The sequence below is a fragment of the Helicoverpa armigera genome, chromosome 1, assembly GCF_030705265.1.
Source record: "Helicoverpa armigera isolate CAAS_96S chromosome 1, ASM3070526v1, whole genome shotgun sequence".
In the NCBI taxonomy this organism is placed as follows: Eukaryota; Metazoa; Arthropoda; class Insecta; order Lepidoptera; family Noctuidae; genus Helicoverpa; species Helicoverpa armigera.
Genome location: NC_087120.1, coordinates 18,534,836 through 18,556,960, shown reverse-complemented (window position 1 = coordinate 18,556,960; position 22,125 = coordinate 18,534,836). Strand labels below are relative to the sequence as shown.

At 35.0% G+C, this 22,125-nt stretch overlaps 1 protein-coding gene across 3 annotated transcripts in view; it reads right to left on the bottom strand.

The window, feature by feature from the left end:
* The window catches only part of LOC135117428 (solute carrier family 7 member 14-like), a 169,206-nt gene that overhangs the window by 83,934 nt on the left and 63,147 nt on the right, over positions 1-22,125 (bottom strand). The window lies entirely within an intron of this gene.

Genomic DNA, 22,125 nt, shown 5'->3' with positions numbered 1-22,125 from the left:
TTGAACAAAATAATAATAACCAATCACAATACTAGAAATCGTGAAAATACGAATAAGAATATAAAAAACCGACCAAGTGAGAGACGGACTCGCGCACAAAGGGTTCCGTACTTTATTTAGAAAATGAGCAAAAAAAACACGCTTGTTGTTGTCCCCCAAAATATTTATTTTATTCTAGTTTTCAGTATTTGTTGTAAAAGCGGCAAAAGAAATACATCATCTGTGGATATAAACAATAGAGTCCCGTTTTACCCTTTGGGTACGGAATCCTAAAAAAGTAAACTAGTTATGTACTCAGTGAGATGATTGAAAAACGAAATATTACAAAGGACATTATATTGACTGCCGTTCAAGGGTTTAGCCTCCATCATCATCATCATGCCAGTTCACGGTCAAAGGTAATGATTGATTGAAGTCCAATCTCTAAGAATCATTCAGAAATACTTAAATATAGCTAAGTACCTAACTTAAATTCAGCATTTTAATTAGTAATGAAGAAATCATAAATAGCGATACAACTTTTAAAGTTGAAGGTGCCTTCAATGTCAAACTGCCAATTTTATCGACTGTTTGGAGGAAACGCCCTAAAATTAAGCTCAACTTGGTTAGGTATTTGACTTATTCGCTATAATAGCATGTTTTGTAACTCTAGCTATTTTCCCTAAGGGACCAAACACGTTCAAACAAAAACACTCAATATAGGTTTTTTTGTGATTAGGAAAGTCAAGTGTCGAGCGTAAAAACCGAGGGGAAAATCCATTACTATTCAACAGTTTGTTATTAATTAGGCTTATAATAGTCTATCATTTCTAAAGGATTCGTTGATCACCACTTGTTCCAAGCCAGCAAATAATTGCCAACAATGTACATGAATCATTTTCGGGATTACATCGCAATCCAAAAGTATATCTTGGACACCAATGGCTGATAACAATGCGAAGGAAAACATCTCGAGGAAACTTGGACTATTAAGTCTGAAATCACCAACCCGCATTGAGCAAGCGCGGCGATTAATGCTCAATCCTTCTCCGAGTGAGAGGAGGCGTGTGCCCAGCAGTGGCTGTAACTGTGCATCCCAATCAAAAAAGAAAAACACTTTTCTTAACCAACATCCAACATTAAACTTTTACAAACTAAACTGCACGTTTAACTTTGAAAAGTCACAGTAATTTGTCACATTTTAACGTGAACGAGCTCTCACCGCGATATAACACATGTAGGTATTTCTGTTCAAATTGTTCGAGCCTTTGTAAACCGATTGAAAGGGACGCTTGAAGTCACTCGACTACTCGATGCCAGTACTTACTCGATTTTATATCGAGTTCTCGATGCTAGTAGTCGATTTTATATCGATAATCCGATAAGCTGAACGCATGTTACGGATGAGTCTCTCTTGTAGTTGGTAGCTGTAAAGACGTTTTAAGTCTAGCTTAGTGATTCTTAGGTGTAAGAAAATCGAGGATATAAGGCAATTAGGTTTGAACTGTTAAATGTTAAGGTGAAGCTGAGGAGTTTGATTTTTAATGAAAACGGTTATCTGGTGAAGTACGTTGATTTAATTGCATCATTTGTTTAATTTGTGACTATTTTTAAGAAGATCGAGAATAATGTAGACAAAATGGGAAAGCCTTTACCCAACAATGGGACAATTAAGGCTAAGACAAAAAAAAGTCAGTACTTATTTATTTTTGTGAACTGGAATTTATTTTCCTTTCTAATGGTTTTGAAGGAAACTTTTTAAATTAAATTTATTTACATGCCTATTCCAAGTCATACATACATAGATGTAATAAAATACTTGCTTATAATTGATATTCATTAAATAACTTTTTCTACTATCTACCCTTACGTCACGTACCAATATGGTTCACCCATAATACATACAGCTTCTGAATAAAATATTTAATTGTCTACATGCCGTGAATATTTCTGAATGAGAAGTACGCGGCCGTCCGTGATTGCATTCACAATCATACCCAACGATATTAGACCCAGACTACACTAAAGCGTAACGAAGAATTTTTTATACAGCGAATTTTTTGCATAAGTACCTACATTGAATAAAACTAGCTCTATATTTACAAAACTTAAAAGTAATAAATGGTGCCGAAAAATTGTTCCTCATCGCTGTCGCCCAGCATATAACGAATAGAATTTCTTTATGCAAACATCTCGTCTTCGCTTACTTGTTAGTATAACTGAGCGTATAAATTATTTCTGCTATGCCACGGTTTGGTGGAGTCTAGGCCTAAAATTGCGGTTAAAGAACGATTGCCAACTGTTTTTGAGCATTATTTGAATCACTCAAATAATGCTCAAAAACAGAATTGGAAAGTACTGATTTTACTGGTGTTCATTATTGACCGTCTGCATTTGTTATTTACTATTATTCACTTGGTTTTTCTTACTTAGAATTTCATAATTGTTATTGAAGATTGTTTGATGCAATGGAGAAACACAAACATAAAAATTATGTATAACAGTGCTACAATTATTATCCATGAAAGTAAATTGCACTTTTAATAATATTTAAAACTGACACTATCTCTTCATAACATTATATCGTAAATTACAGTTAGTAAACCAGTTACCTATTCTATGAAAGTGCCCTTTTCTAAACCTTGGCGCTCCCTCTTTCACGGAACATTATGTTAACGTGATGTTTGCAGGTCGTTTGTGTCATTAAAGTAATACATTTAATATGAAAATGGAGAAATTGTGTCTATTAAATAGTATCAAATGATAGCTTAAAATATCGTATTATAGCTATGGGTACCTAATTCAAATAATCTGCAAACCATACAATTATATAAGCAACTCTCATGCCTCAAAAAATAAATGATTTAAAAATAAATATCTGTTTCAATGCAGCCAATAACTTTTCTAAGTTGTGTATATTTCGTATCTGAAAACCAGTGAAAAATAAGCTAAACGGTGGGTCGAGAGTCAAATTAGTTGATAGTACGTCTTGGTCATCTATTAGAATCTCTCGGTCCTAGTATCTTGCTTAAATGACTGACTAAAGTGGAAGGAATATCCATTGAGAAAACTAGGATTTTTAGCCTGAGATCGCAAATCCAAGCAAGCGTGATTAACGCTCATTTCATCTCCGTATGAGAAGAGGCCTTTCTAATAGGACAACGATATGGCTGATGATAAGAAAATAAATTGTGAATTGAAACGCCATTTCACACACAGCAATTACTGCATATAAAAAAATAACCATCATTTGTCATTCGTCAATTCTGTGGTTGGTAACCACGGACTGGTTTGTCGTGGTTTTGGTAACCGCATACAATGCGAAATGTTGTTACGGACATAACTGGACCAGAGTTTGTGTTTAACCGACTAAACTAGAAACGCTGTCATTATTTTGTTTGTGATGTGGACAAAGGAAGGTGGTTAATCATTGTTGTGTGTAATGATATTTGAAATAATGATCTATAATCTATACTAATATTATAAAGAGGAAAACTTTGTTTGTTTAGTTGTAATGGATAAACTCGAAAACTACTGGACCGATTTTAAACATTCTTTCACCATTAGAAAGCTCTGAGATTAGAAAGAATTATCTGCGAGTAGCATAGGCTATATTTTATCCCCGTGCGGGCAGTAGCTCCCACGGGACGCGGGTGAAACCGCGGGAAAACGCCTAGTTATAATATATACAGAGATAAATGTTGGTTATGTGTCACCATTTCATATAAGTTGTCGCAAAAGAGAATCTCTCAAAAATTCGGGTTTTTTCAGGACCGTGGTCTGGTGGAGACATAAAAGATTAGACATGCGAAAGTGACTTTTTAATTGAATAAAAGTGAGTTTGAAAATTGGAACTGTTCTATGTACCTATATAAGTATCTAAAAATGTGTATATGAAAGGTCCCTGACATGGGTCTCCAAACCGCTTTTTTAATCATTAATTGTTCAAATATGGTACCCTTTAAACCGTGAACTGTTCAAAAAGCGTGTTCGAATCAGAAAATTACTTTTTATTTTGCAAATAAGCCGAACTGGACACAGATGGTCTTTATAACGTTAGCTGGGAGTTTGAGGGGCGGCGACAGGGAGTGGGGTGAAGCACGGAGTAAAGAAAGATGAGTGGAGATGCCATAATGCAGGTAGGTCAGGCGCCTTCTTCTTAGTCAAACTCGTACGGTGGGCACTACCAAAGCGATCAGTTACGAGTGAACTAACGAGGTGTTTGAATTCTTTGAGACATCCGTCAATGATTTTTGGTATTACAAAAAATGGTCGTATCCAACGAAGCTGGTGTATAAGGGTGAAGACAGTAACGTTCCTTGTCACCCGTTCACCCGCATTGTCGAGCTACTTTCTGAGGTGATTTTCCGTTATGGCACCTCCGCTAGTCATTTGGTTCTCCATGTGTTGGACACACGACCCTACCTAAAAGGTCGGAGCTATTTAATATGCTTTAGTATTTATCAACGCTGAAGGAAATTATGAGGGTGTGGAAGTGTCGTGCTATAGTTAAAATTATATGAATTTTAGATGTATGAATAATAAAACAAGAACCATTTAGGCTCGTTTTTAGAGACAATATAAATGATAGTTTTCTTAAAATTATCTACTATTACGTTAAATATTTTGAAAGTTAGCAGTTACAGTTGTTTTAAGAAATCTGACTATTAAGCTATTTTCAACAGCCACGGTAATTGTTTAAACTGAAAAAAAAAACTAACATCTCATATGTGTAGAGATTATATATAGAGAGGAGAATTATCTGTATTCCAGACTCTCTATTTTAATAAATCTCATTCATACACTCTTAAAATAATTTTAAAAAGTCTTGGGTACCTAGTTTGAAATGAAATGAAATGAAATGAAATGAAATGAAATCGTTTATTTTGCAAGTTGGACATTACATCACTTTTACACGTCATTTTAAGAATGCTGAGGTCGGCATTTCCTAACTGACTGATCCCTGAGAAGAAACGCCGAAACAAACTCAAGGGTCATAGTCTCTTTTAAAGTCCAAACATGTTATAAATCAAGTAATATCATGTGTGAGTGTCACCATGTACGCGGTCTGGAATGGCCTTTTGAGGAAAGAGCCACATCAGGCTGGAGCTGACCAGTCCCAACAGACGGCACGCATGCATCAGTCGTCGTGGAGCTCAAACCATATCTTAGGGAGCTCAACGACCTGTCACACGACGATACCAGATCTGCAGAACATTTGCGTAGGCCATTCAAAAATACTCAAACCCGCCAGACAGTATTTATGTTATAAGAATATATAATGTTGCTCGCATACACGATACTCACATTCACAATAATAATAAAAAAAAAAAAATATATAAAAAAAAATACAATTATAATATATAAATGTCAATAAACAATGTCATTAATAAAATGTTATCTGATGATAATATATATTTAAATGTCAAAAGTAACAATACACAGGCATTTGAAAAGATATCACTCACTAAGCGAGCAGCTCATTCCCAAGCTTTTTTATCATTTAAATAATCAGATATTTTGTAATATCCTTTTTTCAAAAGTTTGGATTTTATATGATTTTTAAATTTCTTGATAGGCAAATCACGAACCGCTTTGGGAAGTTTATTGTAAAAGCGTATACATTGACCCATGAACGAGTTGCTTACTCTGTGGAGGCGAGTAGCATGTACAGCAAGATTATGTCAGCTCTTTGACAGTTGACAGCTCTTTCATCAATATCCTTTCGTGACAAAAGATAGACTGCAGTCTGATTACCCGAAAATTAATCTAACTCAGTGAAATATTGTTATTTTTAATAATTTCTCCAGCCATATTCTTCCCCACCACGCCTTACACTCTTAGTGACGTAACAGACGTGCCATCATTCGAGTTACCCGACTTAAGTGACGTCATGACGGTATGATGTTACGAAGCTGCATATTGAGTTCTGATCTGATAGACTATGCAACTGTGTACTGCATTTGTGTTCTTAAAGTTTGCAAAAGTGTGGAAATAAGAGGGGTTTTGCATATTTTAGGAATATTTATGTGGGTAAGCATATTAATCCCAAAAGGCTACTTATGCCATTATCTATCAAGAAAGTAATAATGAAATCAAAACGATACCAAAATGATAGGTACCAGAATAAAATTCTAATAAAAATTAAACTGAAATAAGCATTCATCACACATCAACTATCTTGAAAAGACCAAGGTTTGCCATTCTTCTTTAGTTTTCCATTCCATAGTGATGTTACTCATGTGCCCATCATTCGAGTTACCCGACTTAAGTGACGTCATGACGAAATGATATTACGAAGCTGCATATCGAGTAGTAGCGAGCATCGAGTTCTGAGTGCCTAGTGCGAGTTTTGCAAGTTATTTTTTTCGATGCGAAGATTATAATCATACCATTGAATCACGTAGCACTTATCTTAGAATTGTGTATTTAATAAACACTGTCATCAGTACTTGGTCGTATTACACTTGAGCTCACTTTTGCGAATGTAATCATTATTAACCGGCAAAATGAAAGAAGAAGTAATACCTAAAGCGTGTGACGTAGCATACGACTCTTTATTTCAATAGACTTATAATTACGTATCGAGTTGCGAATGCTGTCAAAACTCGGAATCAGCACTCTGATCTGTTACTTAGTCGATTATGTAAGTGAGGCTGTCATTGAACAGGGCTAGACTTGAAATAAGAGGGTTTTGGATATAAAAGTGACCGTCTTTTTAACTTTAATTGATTGAAAAAGACAAAAATATATTGCTCCCTAACAGGTTTATACATTAAACGCAAAAGTATATTAATGGCACCTATTTATTTTCAGTCAAGCATTACAAAAACTAAAGCTGAAATCAATACAATTAATGTAAAAAAATCTCAATAATTAGAACAATTTTTTTCACTAAGCATTAATTACACATGAAATTATAGATAGAGGGATTTTTTCCATTAACCTTGAAAACTAGGTCATAAGATACCCATTCTTCTTTTGTTTTCCTTCCCATTGTTATTCCACCCATGGCTTAGAAAGTCAATGTCAGATAAACTAAGATCAAGGGTGAAATATAACACCCTTTATATGACCTACATGGAAGGCCTTATAATCTTAGGGTTGGACCACATCTGGCAGCACGGAATCGCCTTTTTCCGTCACCCTTTCTCTTTCTGTCGCTTAGAACTGCTGTTTGCTAGAACGAGACAGAAAGCATAATGCGATAGCTCGCGGCGGAATCCTCGAGGCGATCGGCATCACGGACAGAATGCAATGGTCGGTTTAGAGACACCGGAACGCTGAAGCGCATGCTAACCCATCTTTTCACCAGTTCACAGTATCAGTTACTCCAGTTCGCAGTAGGCATGCGTTCGCAGCGGCAGCATACTGCAGCACGTGGTAGCATACGCGGAACAAATGCGATTCCGTGCTGCCAGATGTGGTCCAACCCTTAATCTTAATCTTCCATAATATGATGTCACTCGGGTAAGTGCACTCAGTGCGAGGGACGGTCAAGTATTATAGCAGATATGGGTTATCCCTCGGTTTTACGTCTAAGACGAGACAGGCGTCTGTCGTCCGTTTTTATTATTTTTAACTTTTGTCCAGGTTTTTAGATTCGTAGTTTGGTGTATAATATCCTAGATATAATAATAAATTAGATTCCACACCTACGACATTACTTTCATTCTGAAGAAGTTCTTGTACGGAAAAAAATGAATGCCCATGTAATTGGAATTTGTAATCCTAATTTATGAATTCACTTTTTAATAATATCAATAATCTCTTTATCATCATGAAAATGAGAGAAAATATGGTAAAAACGCTTTTCCATCACAATTATTGCCAATGATACGGTAAGTCACATGTATAAAGTAACTATCGACAAATATTTTATCTTATAAAATGTGCAAGAGTTGCTTTCATAATTTTGACTAGGTACTTTTAGCCTGCCAAAATTTTATCATCATCATCATCATCTCAGCCATATGACGTCCACTGCTGAACATAGGCCTCCCCCTTAGATCTCCACAGATACCTGTTGGAGGCGACCTTCATCCAGCGTCTTACTAATAATGTATAGAACACAACAAAATTTACAATTAATAAAACTTCAATTTGTCTTTCTACCATAACTTTACTAAATATACCGTAAAACATCTTTCGTAGTACAAATACTAAATAAATGACAAGCAAGAAACTGTCAAGACGACGAAGATACATTAAAACTTGGAAATGGCAGCCACTATATGCAAGAGTTTGAAAGAGTTTAAAAACTCCACTTTGAAAGTTATGTTAAGAGATGTTTATATGTGTTATGGGCCATGTGATTAATTCGGGCATTATTTATAATGCCCGAGCATTATGAATAATGTCTAGCTTTATCGGGCCAAGTGATTAATAACTATCTTAACTTCATTATTTATCACATTGCACGGGCATTATTATATTGCTACATGATAGTTGGGCAATTTGATAATAAAGCTATATTTTATGCGGTACGAGGGTGGCAGTTGTTCTAATAAATAAATCCTGTTACATATTTTATGATATTTGTTTTAAATTATATGTTCTATTTTAATGGGAAATTATAAATCTAGCCACAAAATTATTAATTGGACAATTGTCATCTAATTTACTAACTCGGCCTCGTTTTTCTTGATCTCGTTTTTCTTGGCTCGTTTTTTTTATGGTAGAATTTAATTTGGATTCAAAACATTATATTAAAAACTGAACTTAGTGACGAAAACGAATCGCTGCAAAACCGACTCCACGTAGTCTTGTCTGCCCTACCCCTAGAGTGCAATTCAAAACCGCGTAGGCGCGGAGGGGCGAGGCGGCCTGCGAGCTGAGGCGCAGGTAGTTGAAGCGCTCGCCGTCGCGGCTGGGGCTGGCCGGCTCTGCCGGCCAGTAAGCCGAAGCTGCGGTGGTGAGCGTGAAAACCATCTACGACGATAAGCTCGCATGGGACCGCCGGAGCCCCGCAGTTGACGCATTTTAACAAGTTTGTCTTGCCGGGGACCACCTCATCGGTTGACCTAAATTGAGAGTACTTTGATAAATAATACAAGCATACTTTATAATTAGCACTCATTTCTTTATAATTTAGCGAAAAAACGAAAAGTTACAGATTTTAATTTAATGAGATTTTTGTGACTGCATTCTCTTTACTAATTTCTGAATTTTTGGTACAGTAGGTACTACTCAAAGCTAAACGCATGTCGGCAGTTGTCACCGCACATAAGCAAACGCAAAGAAAGAAAACCTTGCCTATGTAGTTTCCAAATGCGCGAGCGAAACGAGCGCGAAATTTTTATCGTATTTAAACCTAATATTACGTAAAATTTTGCCCAAACGTACTTAACCTTTTGTTTGTTGATAAATGCAAAAAGAAGGGCATATAGTTTCTGAATACGCGAGCGAAGCGAGCGCGAAATTTTAATTATTTTTTAAGACTCCACACCAAAAACTACGTAAAATGTCGCCCAAATATACATTTTCATGAATGGGGGGACTAGGTTCGACACACCCAATATATCCATACGAAAACCCCCTCGCTCGCATAGATGAGTCGATAAAAATAAAGTTAGATAACGTACATCAACGTCGTGAAGCAAAGCTTCGCGGACCACTTGGAATGCCTCCATTCAGGGACCACCAGTGGTCTGCGGACCACCGGTTAAGAACCACTGTAAACGATCGTTCTACTGTACAGGCCGTACATGGCTGGGCAAGCAAAATAGCGAGCGCGGTTTTTACACTAGGATAAAATTGCATTTCCGAAATTTTTATCACATCTACCAGTTCCATCTCCTTCAATGCATTATTTTTTGGATTAGATGGGTGGCTCGGCTCGCTACGCCACATAGCAACTATTCTTTTAGGGAATACGGCTCGCTTTCAAATGACGCGCGCACCGCGCACGTTCGGGAACTCGAGCGTGCATTTTATTTTGATCGCGCTCTTTTCAAAATCGACAATATTTTTGTGCAATAACTTACGGATAGTATGATTGTTGATGTTGTTAGTTAGAGTTAGTAAAAAAACATTGTTTAATCAGACACTTTATAGGTCAGAGCCAGGGCCCAGGGTGGGGCAAGTGCTCCAGCTTGCCCCAGTGTGGCTACGCCCATGGCCATGCTTGCTGCATGTTGCATGCTTACTTCTATGCTCTGTCAATTGATATGGGATGTGTTATATTTAATTAATTTTAAGTTAAATGTCAATAACAATTAAAAAAATGAAATTAAATATGTTTGTATTACTTTGCCCAAAAGGTCACGGGCAATATGTATAGTGCCCGGTCAATTTGATTGTTTGAATAATTATTATCAAATTGCACTCTCATATTGGGCATTATTCATAATGACCGGGTATTATGTATACTGCCCAATTTATCACTTGGTCCATAACATATGCACAACGTTGGGTTTCAATGTAGTTTTTAACGGCGAATCTTGAATAAAAATGTGCATTTTTCATATAAAACTGAAACTGTAAAAAGTCTCTTATAAAAAGTGCATTTAAAGAATTTGAAACCTGTAAGATGGGCCCGCTTCAATGATATTATCAAATAGGAAAATTTGTTTATTTTTCATTGATAAGCCAACTTTGCAGGTCGCCTCCAACAGGTATCTGTGGAGATCTAAGGGGGAGGCCTGTGTTCAGCAGTGGACGTCCTATGGCTGAGATGATGGTGAGGCCAACTTTTAGGAGTACTATGCCAACGTGTGTCTTATTCGTTGTCTAAACGTGAACCTACATGAATATCTCGATGGTCATACACTAACGGTCATTCGGACAGATTTTGACAGCTCCAGATGAGTAACGTATACTTCAAATTCCTATCTTTACAAAAGGCAGATAGATACATTATTGGAAGCGGCCACAAACTATATCACAGTACAATCAATACAGTAAAATAGTGCCATAGTTTCTCGACTTTCCTTTGTTTTCTCGTCAGTACCAAGCGCTATTGTCATGTACCAAAATTGCCTCTTCCAGCGACTATGTATGCATTGACGTTTGTTCGCTCCGACGGGAGAGATGACGTCACAGGACAGTTCAATGGGTCGCGTGATTGGCTGTGCTTCTAAGTGGCGTGAGTTCGGATCGTGGTTGGGACAATATTTAGTTGGGTGTTGGTTTTAGGTGATAGACGTATAAAAGTAAATCAAAATGTGTGCATTTTTATTTCATTTATATTGCAGGTCACGTATTTTTTTAACTTTTTTATGTATCAAACACTTTTTTGCTGATTTTAGGCCCAGTTCGATTAATGTTTTTTTTTTCGACGGTCTTATAGAACACTTATAATATACTACTCTTTCTTTACTTCTTTTATTACAAACATATATTTCATTTTATACATCCTTTTGTTCTAACCAAGAATAGTAAAATTTCATTCCGCAGAGCAAACCAGATATTTTAGTACATTCATTTAACTTTGAGGTTTCCAATAAAAACTGAATCAAACTAACAAAAAACATTGAAAAGTAAGTTAAAACCAGTTGTTCAGCGTAGCTACAATGAGGAAGTTTCCGAAAGCTCTAGTTCTTCTCGTAACTGCATTTGCTCCAAATTACGGGATAAAAAGACAGCTTTTTTTGCGTGCTCATTAATTAAAATAATAGGATATTTTTTACCAGACTTCAAAAAGGAGTAGGTTCTCAATTTGACCATACTTTTTACAGTATGCAGAACTATCTTCCACCAGCGGATTCGCTCACTTTCCGATAGAACTATTCCTTGTACCGATGTAAAAAAGTAGTCGAAGCCTGTCTCGAAAAATAGGGTATTTAAAAAAAAACAATGTTCAAACTTTGTGCACTAGTTCCTGAAGATTAACGTGTTCAAACAAACACATTCTTTAGCTTTATAATATAAGCATATATGTATACCTATCTAGTAAAATATTTCTTCTCTACCCTAAAGTTCTATGAGCCTTAATTTTGGAATCCTTAACTATATCATATAAGTTTATATGAAAACCTGGATTTTAGTTTACGAGCTCTCCGAGGCACGAATGACTCTTTCGTCCTTGACCTCGGCAAGTCAAGGTCAACCATATTCGTTGAGTACTAAGCCCCTTAATCCTTTTATTTGGAAACTATTTCCCGCTGTTTTTATTCTGTGTGTTCTGTTCGGCCTTATACTGAAAAAACTATAGCGATCTCAAGATCTATGATTTTTTTAACCAATTTACTAAGACCGTGAATCAACCCCGACTATATATTATATTATACTACAGACTACAGACATAGTTAATACTACAGACTTTTTTTCCTAATAACAAGTCTAATTTACAACGTAATGAAAGAAATATGTATATTATGTTAAAATGAACTACATCCATATTTACATAATCCAACTAAATTTTTTGTCACAAAATCAGAAAAAATAAAAAAATATATGTAGCTAAAATCGATTCTAATACCAATCTTTTAATAAAATATGGTGTTATAACGTTAGAGCTCTCAAAAGGTCCATCTGGCGTCTAAAAGGAGATTATCTAGAGAGGACTTAGGGATTTAGGATTATTTTGGAAGTTAGCGACCTCAATTTCAAGAAGTGGACTAATATTTTGAATCGGCAAGAATACAACTAGGCATTACATATAAAGTGTCTTCAATAAATATATTTTTTTGAAAATTAAGTACTTAACTTAAAATAACATTTTGCAAAAACGATTAGTATTTAATTATTCCACCAAAATGTAACATGGTGATGAGATACGAGATAAACAGAATAAATAAAAAATACAGCTAAAATCATATTTAATGATGCGCTTCTCAAATAGAGACAAAACTGGACAAAACTGACTTACGCCTATAAATATTTTTCTTGGTCAAGTGCCTATCTAGGCAAGAAAGATAGATTTTACTTTCGCCTAAATAAATCATATTAGAGAGTTTTTCAGTTTAATATTAGGGTAAACATGGAAAAGAACTCAATTTTCTATCTTATAAACTTACTTAAATATTCTTCGGTTCTTAGTAATAACAAAATCTTTGTTTTCTTTCGTTTCGCTGGAAGCGGATGCGAGCTGGATATTATGCTCTTAGGAACATATTATTATTATGCAAATTATGCAACTTTAACTCTAATAAAATATGCGAAGTGCAAACGCTTTTGTGCATTAACCAACTACTGCAAGTATGGTTTCAGAAACACTGGAATTAAACTAATTTGTTAAGATTATAGTATTGGATGAAAGAGGATCTTGATTTAAGTTTAATTTTAATAAATTCTAAGACGTTCTTATATACTGAAAGTAGCATCAGTTGGAGAATAAAGAAATCAAAATGTTTGCCTAATTTCAAAATGATTTTATTGTATTCCGTCTTACGTGTGCGTTTTTATTTTCAAACTTAAAAACAAGTTTGCTACCGTTTTTAATAAATACAATTAAGACTCAAAAAAATTATTGTCCAGTAATGTTCTATAGCGGACATACAATTGTCAAAGAAGGTCATAGGCCACTTTCATCCATGGGCGGGAAGTTGTTCCCTTACAGACAGTCAGACAAATCTCAAGGTAGGGTGATATCCACATTTTAACCCATCTATACATCCAGCAAAGTTTCATCAAAACATCAAATAAAGTTTATAAAAGCAAAACAGACATAACCTGCATTTTTATATAATTAAGTGTTTACTACAAACGACACAATGTCCCTATTACGAACTGTACCGGTTTAGCAGTTATTGCAGGGTGTGATAATCTACCCTCATTTACATGCAAATCGATTTGAAGCAATTTATAGAGCCGATTGCAACGGGTAAGCGGGGTAGCTCGTTTTACATACGTAGTCATATATGTAGGTAATGCATGTGAGGTTCGCGGTTTTAATATAAACGCGTTCATTTTCATGTCATGTGACATAAACAGGTACTTGTTTGCATCAAAAATTACTACTGATGTTTATGTGTCTATATAAAATATAGACTAGTACAGTGTGGCATTTAAATAAAATTTAAAAAAAAAACAACATATCAGTTCAGTAGTTTTGGAGCCTATTTAGTGCAAATAGACAGACTCTCTTGGAAAAAATTGTGTACCTACAAAATGGGTAATCTAAGCTCCGAAAAGCAAAAGAAAAATGTAAGATCATGAATCATGCAGCATATACATAAACTATTAATAGGTAGTAGTGTATAGAGCGATCATTAATTAACATGAACAATAATGAATCAACCCTTCCATAACTCTAATATTCAAAAACAATCCACACATTAACATCCATTTATACCAATTACATTCAAACAAAACTGAAATAGAAATAAGAATTTCACCTTCGACCTTTGACCTTGAATTGCTATTCTTAAGAAAACACTCAAACAAATGGACAGTTGACTAGACAGAACAAAAGACGACCTTCACCTTTGTAGGTAGAGGATAACTTTAGAAATATATACGTCCAAGGCCGATTTATATATAATCTTATATAAGGAGATCAGCCAGCTGCGCAGGACATATTGTTTTGTATTCCTTCACTCTCATAGCGCGATGGGACGGCAATCCGACACGACCGAAGACAGTCGCAAGACCGACATTAACGTGCTCTCCGATGCACGGGTGTATCAGTCACCAACTTCCAGACTACGGGCTGCTTTGTGAAAAAGAAAACTCACAAAGCAATTTCGGCCCGACCCGGGAATCGAACCACCACTGAACCAACGAGGCAGTCTTTTCAGTCGAGGGTAACTTTAGATATCCTTGGTTCAAATACGTCGTGTAAGTATCTGGCTATCATTGAAAACGACCGCACTCAACTTTCGCTGTATTACAAGATTAGAACGTGAACTGAATTTTAACTTTTCTTAATTACTTAGTACTACTTAGGATTTTTTATCTGAGGTTTAAGATAGAACACAGACTTTGCTATACTTAGCACGTTTTAGCAAGCAAGCTTAGGATTTGTTAGTGCATTGCGGGCAATACGAGCCTGTTGTCTTCTAGAACAAGGAAGGATGATGAGCCACCCAAAAATCACCGGACACAGACCCGCAAAATCTGATTTGTTTTATATAGATGTAGTAAAATTGCAATTAGCAGTTTATATCTATCCAATTTCTAGTAACAGTTTCACTTGCATCCGATGGAATGGGACTAAAAATAGCCTTCCTCAATAAATAGTTATCTAACACTAAAATTTCTCAAAACGGACCAACAGTTACAGAGACTAGAGTTTTCAAACAAAATACAAACGAACTCTTGATCTTTGTAATATTAAGCATAGATATGCTATAAAGGCAACAATAATATTTTCCTAGAAATCCTAGAAGAAAGAAATACATACACGATACAAAAATATTGGAAATTCTCAGGATACAGTTTGTCATACATACGAATAGAAAAATACGGTTTCAAAGGTAAAATACGCATAGTTGAAGCTTCCTTTTTCCATTAGAAAAATATTGAATATCTTGCTTGGTTATACCTTTTCAGAAAATCCTGGGTTTGTTACAATTTTCCTAGAATATGGCTGAACAAACGAAACGATAACTTAGGTTTCTGAATGAGGGTTTTCGATACTTTTTCTGCCGCCAGGCGGCGCTTCGTATGCGTCAGGTCCAAACAGCTGTCAAATAGTATGGAATTGTAGGTGCCGAACTTATTGTTTATTGAAATTCTGTTATATTGGAAGTGTTATTGATTTTATTATGGACTACGGTCAGAATAAGGTTTCCGAACTAAAAATTGAGCTAAGAGAGAGGGTGCAAAAGTCACTGGTACTAAGGAAAAGCTTGTTGAAAATTTTGTTAACACAATATGATTTAGTTTTTTTTATTTACTCAACCTCAATAGTAAAACAATAATGCAGTGTTTTAATTATAAAATATAAAAAAAACACTAAAATCGTTCACTATTCACAGTAAAGATAAGCACTTTGACAGTTACCTGGACCTGACGACTCGGTGCTGCCACCTGGTGGACGCCATTTTAGAAAACCCTCATTGAAATGGTTTATTCTAATAGAGCTAAGGTTTTCCCTTATACGTTTACTATAGCTTCTGTTTGCGGTTTTAACATCTTCTGGAAGGAACTGCTTCCAGCAGCAAGATAAAAAGTAGCCTATATGCTATTCTGATGTATATATGTATAAGCTACATAATTGCCATGTGTCAATTAAAATTCGTCTATCTATCTGCGCGAGCAGAACGAAAAAAGATACTTATATTATACACTTACACGCTTTATATTTTTAATGTTTTTTTTTTTAATTAAATGTAATTTTAATAATTATTAAATATTTAATAAATATGAAAGCAACGTTTATTTCTAACACTATTAACACCATTTAGTTTCCGTTGAAACACGAGCAAATAAGTCGGTAGAACTGGAAATGCACCCGTGTTTGTATGTTTTCATTTCAGTGTGAAAACTAATTTATTTAGTGAGAGATGCCACTTAAATTCTAACTAATTTTGTACTAGAATTTGTTCAGTAGCTGCTTTTAACACGCAATTTTGTTTAATATTTCAATTTAATTTTCAAAGAGGTAGTTTTCCGGTAAAATTATAAATTCTAATATTACGGGGCATAATTGACATGTATGCTAGCTCAAATTTTTGTGTCTAAAATCGTTGCAAGTCAATGTATAACTGTAATGAAATAAGAGCAACAGTAAAAGATAAAAATAAGGTTAATTAAATAAGATTTGCGTGTTTGATTTCTTACATCTGCTAGATACTTTAGTGGAACTTTTCATTCAAATAGCTTCATCTTGTAAACGGGAGAAAAAAAAATTTCAAATTGAAGGAAAATAGCTAAAACGCTCCCTTTAACACCAGTTTACCAAATCCGTTCAACCGTGTAAGAGCTACGTTGCCACAGAATAGGATATAAACTTACCAACTATTTTTGTGTCAAATATTCCACAAAAATATCTCTAACAAACACCACACTAAAATAAAATCAACAACAACAACGTAAATGAAAGAATAACCCCTTAAGAATTCAAGTCTAATTCTCTCGACCGTTGAGTCACAACCACTTAGAAGCACCAACCACTGGAAGTGCCACTATTCCTATACCTACCTCGTATTGCAGACAAAGTACACCTGACAATTGAAAGTATTAAGAAAACTGTAAGAACGGAACACAATGAGAAAATGCAAGCGGTATTATAAAAGGAAATAATTGTGAAACTTTGCTGTGGGGTGATTTTTATTGTGCTTTTCTTAGTAAATGGTGTTATTTCTTTTAATGAATTTAGTTTAGATACCTTTCAATATAAGGTATCTTTAACAAGTATGAATACTATACTAATAATATGAAACTGTGGAGCTTGTTTGCGTGAACATGCTAATCTCAGGAACTATTGAGACGATTGACTAACACTTTTCAGTGTTCATCATCATCATCATCTTCCTGCCCTGTTTCCAATCATTTGGGGTCGGCGCAACATGTCTTTTTCTTCCATTCCTCTCTGTCAGACGTCATACTTACATCCACTCCCTTCTGATTCATGTCGTCTTTCAAGCAATCAATTCATCTTTTCCTCGGTCTAGGTACCTCTGCCTCTCTATCCTTCCACATGCGTACTCCTCGTAGTATGCGTTCGATAGTTAATTAAATTCCTATTGAAAAGTCTTTATGTTTACGGAATTCGTCATAATTACAATTCCTATACTAATTACTGTATGTTCGTGCTGTGACTGACCCAATTAAAAATACAAGTTTTTATTTCTTAATTGAATTACAAGAAAGTTTCCACAAAGCTTAGTTATTAACGGTTGAATTTCTGCACAAAGTCTGCACCGAAAGACAAAGTTAGAGCGACGTGAAGTTTGTTCGCGTTTTTGCTGTCTTTGTCAAAGCAATGTAGGGGATGTTATCACTAAACTTTAAACTATTTTTATGAAAGAACTGATAAAAATGGAAATAGTATAGGAATATACATTAAAAATTGTGACATTGTCGCTTATCACCAGCAAAGATTAATGCCGAAATATTGATTCCTGTCGCGAATACTAGACATATAAATAAAACTATTTTTACGGATTTTTTTTTTGCTAAAGTACAGCCTAACGGGCTTTTCAGGCGTTGCAAATGTGAAGGCTTATAATAACCTTATTACTTTTTATGTCTCTTTAAATGGAGATAAAATTGTGTCAAAGATCTACATAGATTAATAGAAGTCATATTACTGTTCAAAGTAATTATTCCATACACACACAGACGCTGGCGAAATCTAATTTCTAATAAGCGATACAATATAATGACGACTTATTACGAATGATTGCCGGGGCATAGCAATTTTGTTAGTCTACCTAGCTTACATACGTAATCGTGTAGTTATTACGTGTTCTTATGAACTACCGTAGACTGTCAACTTTTAGTCGGCTGATTGTTTGTCAGGCTCATAAATTAATATGGAGATGAATATATAGTGCGCACTTTACAACGATCAGGTGTTCGGGCGGTATCGTTATAAAACAAAGGGGACATTTTTTTGTTTTAAGTGAACTATTCAACTGATTTGAAACTTTATTTTTACCGCTGTGATGCAAGATTATCTACGAGTAACATAGGCCTATATCTAGGAATGGAATGGAGTTTCCAAGATGCGGGTGAAATTGAAGGATGCAAATGTAAAGCCAGTATTGTCAAAAAAGTTTGATGGCATATAGGATTCTCTTTAATCTAAACTGTTAAACAGACCAATGCGCCTACTATCGGGCCACAGTTTAGTCTGCCGTGTATTATAGGCATACGTATGTATGTAGGTGTGTATATGCCCAACCATGGCGATGTGACGTCAAAGCGACTTGTAGTTTCGGCCTAAATTCTTTGATGGCTATGGAATAAGGTCACCATACTGTGTGCGGATGACTTGCATGTAACTTAATTTTGATCGTTTTGTTTTAATTTTGACATAATCCGGCTTTTCCCAATGAAAATGGTGAAAACCACGTGATTTATGAAGACGTTTTTGAGTTCACCATAAGATATGGGCAGATCTATAGAAGAGTATGGAAGAAGAACACATTCAGCACCGACACTAATTTGACTGAAATTTGGATAAGGGAAGGTACATAATGATGATGAGTTTTCGAGTTAATTATGAGCAAACAAACGGTCATATGCAAATGTTTGACATGGATAAATAATATTAATATTTATTTAACAAATTAAATTCCAGCCAATTTAATGAAAACACCATGTTAAATGGACGAGCAAAAATATAAGCGATTTTGAAAAGCCGGACGTGTTATATAGTGATTGGTTTAAATTGTAAATTCATAGCGCTCAATTGATCGTATGACAGGTAACGGGACACAACAGCGGTCGTAAATCCTCGTATATTTAACGCATAGAGCAACACGGAGGGGAGTAGCCATTGCGTTTTTTACCGATACAAAACTGTCTGTCATTTTTTGCGGGGGGAAATCACACATTCTCAAATTCTCACACAAAAACATTCTATGTCACTACGAAACGCACACTCTGACAATTGAAAAATACACTAACAATTTCACACACACATTTAAACAATCCGTGTCATAATAGTATAATAATATGACGCAACTACACTAACAAGTCCTTACACCCATAGCTGTACAACTGTCGATACGCATTATCGATAAATTCAAAAACTCGGTTAGGGAAATTAGCTTTAAATTCAAAGGCAGATATTATTATTGACTTTATTTATTATGTATAATCAAATCACATATAACAAATAAAATTACCATTTTTTTTTAATAACATAAAACTAATCCTTTTTAAAAACTACTGATAAGATACTGATACGGAACTATCACTGGTTTTTAAAATGGATTAATTTTCTATAAATATGACGAATACATTTTTGGGGGTTTGTTTTTTTCATTAAGAAAGAAATTCTTGTATCAGCATATTTTTGCATTATTAATCTTGCTAATTCCAAGTTATGATTTGTAAAATCGTTTTCGTGTGAATGGTAACTGATTGAGGGAAACAAGTCTTTGCCAATAAATTGTTTTAAGGAACGTGTCACAACTTCATGTGTGGTACAAGATCGTGTAGGTTTATTGTCGTCACTTAAATGTCTTCTTATGTCTTTTCACAAATCCGGCATAAAAGTATAACTTCTTTTGAGGCATACAGTAACTTTCCTTTGCTTTTCTGGTGAATTAAACTTTTTCATCAATCGGCCCAAGCAAACCTTTAATGCACGTATTGCATTTAATTTTTTGTTGAGAAAATAACATATCCCGCTATGTACTCCACAACTTTTTCCGCAAAGGGGATAAAAAGTTAGAGCTTCAATCTCATCAATTAAATCGTCAGTAAAATTATCAAAATTGTGTTCGTCAGTAGCGTCATTGCTATTGTATTGTCGTACTGTTGAAGCATTAATTTTTCTAGTGCAGATGTGCAATTCAGTATCGTAATTTTTCCAATGGAATGCAGTTCGTTCCGTTTCCCGTTTGTGTTAATTCTGTATTAACAAGAATTTTTTATAAATTGCTTCAAACTGGGAGCTTGAGGGATTATCGCAATAACCACCATGACTCCTTACTATGGAAAAAATAGTTCGAGGTGATCTTGGCTTATCCTATGTAGTGGCATATATTTGAGGCCATTTTGTTGGTTTTGTATTAAATCTCGAAAGATAGATTTGGTACTCTCAATGCAGATCAAAAATCCTAAAACCCGTGTATCGAGGAGAATCTACTAATTTAATTTTATGCGACTCCCCGTTGCGTTTCTTTACATGGGCTGATAAGCTCAACAAAAGCTTTGAGCTTCATCCATTTTTCGAAAAGCTTTCTCAAAGTTTTCATGGTTTAATGCTCTTTATAACCAGTTTGACGTGACCGGGAATCCAATATATCAAAACGTCGTTTATCAGTGAAATAAACTTCGCAGTTGCAGTTGATCCATTAAACTCCGATAAATGTAATTCTTTTCACAAAACAAAGCGCATCAGCAACACTTCCGCTGAACAATTGTGCTGCAAGGCGAACATTCATTATTTTGTTTTGTAATAAATGTGATTTGCTTTTAATTTGTTAGCCATGTAAAATAATTCTTCTTCCTGTATTTTATGTAATGCTTCCACAAATAACCATTGAATTTTATTTTCATTATCATCGTAAAAACATTTGTAGTCACAAAAAGTGTTTCTAATTAATTTTAACATGTGACTTGGATCTAAAAAAGTGAACTCGTTGCCCCGTTGTGGGATCTAATATAGTAGTTTGCAATTTATTTGCAACTAAGCAGCAACCAGTTCCGTAGCCATCGCTAAATTTGCTTTTGCGCCGTCACACGTTAACGCTTTTATTTCTATTCCGGTTTCATGTACTAATTCAAACGCTTTAGTTACAAGTTGAGCTTTTAACTTAGCACTTGTACCTTTAACTAAAAAATATCCGATTGGGACTTTCCATGGAGTATTAATGCCTACTAATAGAAAACTAGGACATCTGTAGCTTCATCTGTATTATCAGTTATTAAATCGAAACCATAATCAATATATCCGAATCGTCTGTCACCACTTGGATTGTCATGTGATTGTGTCTTTATTTTCATTTCATCGAAAACTAAAGTACAGTAAATTTTACTATGTGGATTGGCATCGGCTTTATATTTTAAGGCCGCCAAGGCTTCTTTGGTAAAACCGGGCCGTCCATCAATATTACTATACCATTTAGTTAAAGTACGCGGAGCAGGTAAACACGTCCCAAACGTTTTACGAACATACTTGTAAGCTTTGGGGGAATAAAAGTTGAGAGTTAGAGCAAAACACCTCAGTTCTGGTGAATACTTGGCTCGTGAGAGCTTTCCACTTTTACATTTCTTTAATTGACGCTTAATAAGCTCTGCTTCTTCAACGCCTATTTTTTCCAGGACCATCCTTTCCTCTTTATCTATCAAAGCTTTTTCATCTAAACTCTGAAGAATTTCTTCTAGCCCAGCAACTTTTTCTTTAAGAAAAGATTTTAGCTTGTAGCCTTTTAATTTTTTTTTTCTGACAATCTAATTGTTGCTGCATTTTTCTTTTTCTTGGTGTAAGTGCAGTAGTGGGAATTGAAGCAGATTTTTTAGATGTTTCCTTTGACTGAGTCTGAAAACAAATGAATAAATAATTATCTCTTATCATATCTTTACATAATTTACTTAATCTCAACAGTAAAATAGAAGGAATGACAAATTTATCAATAT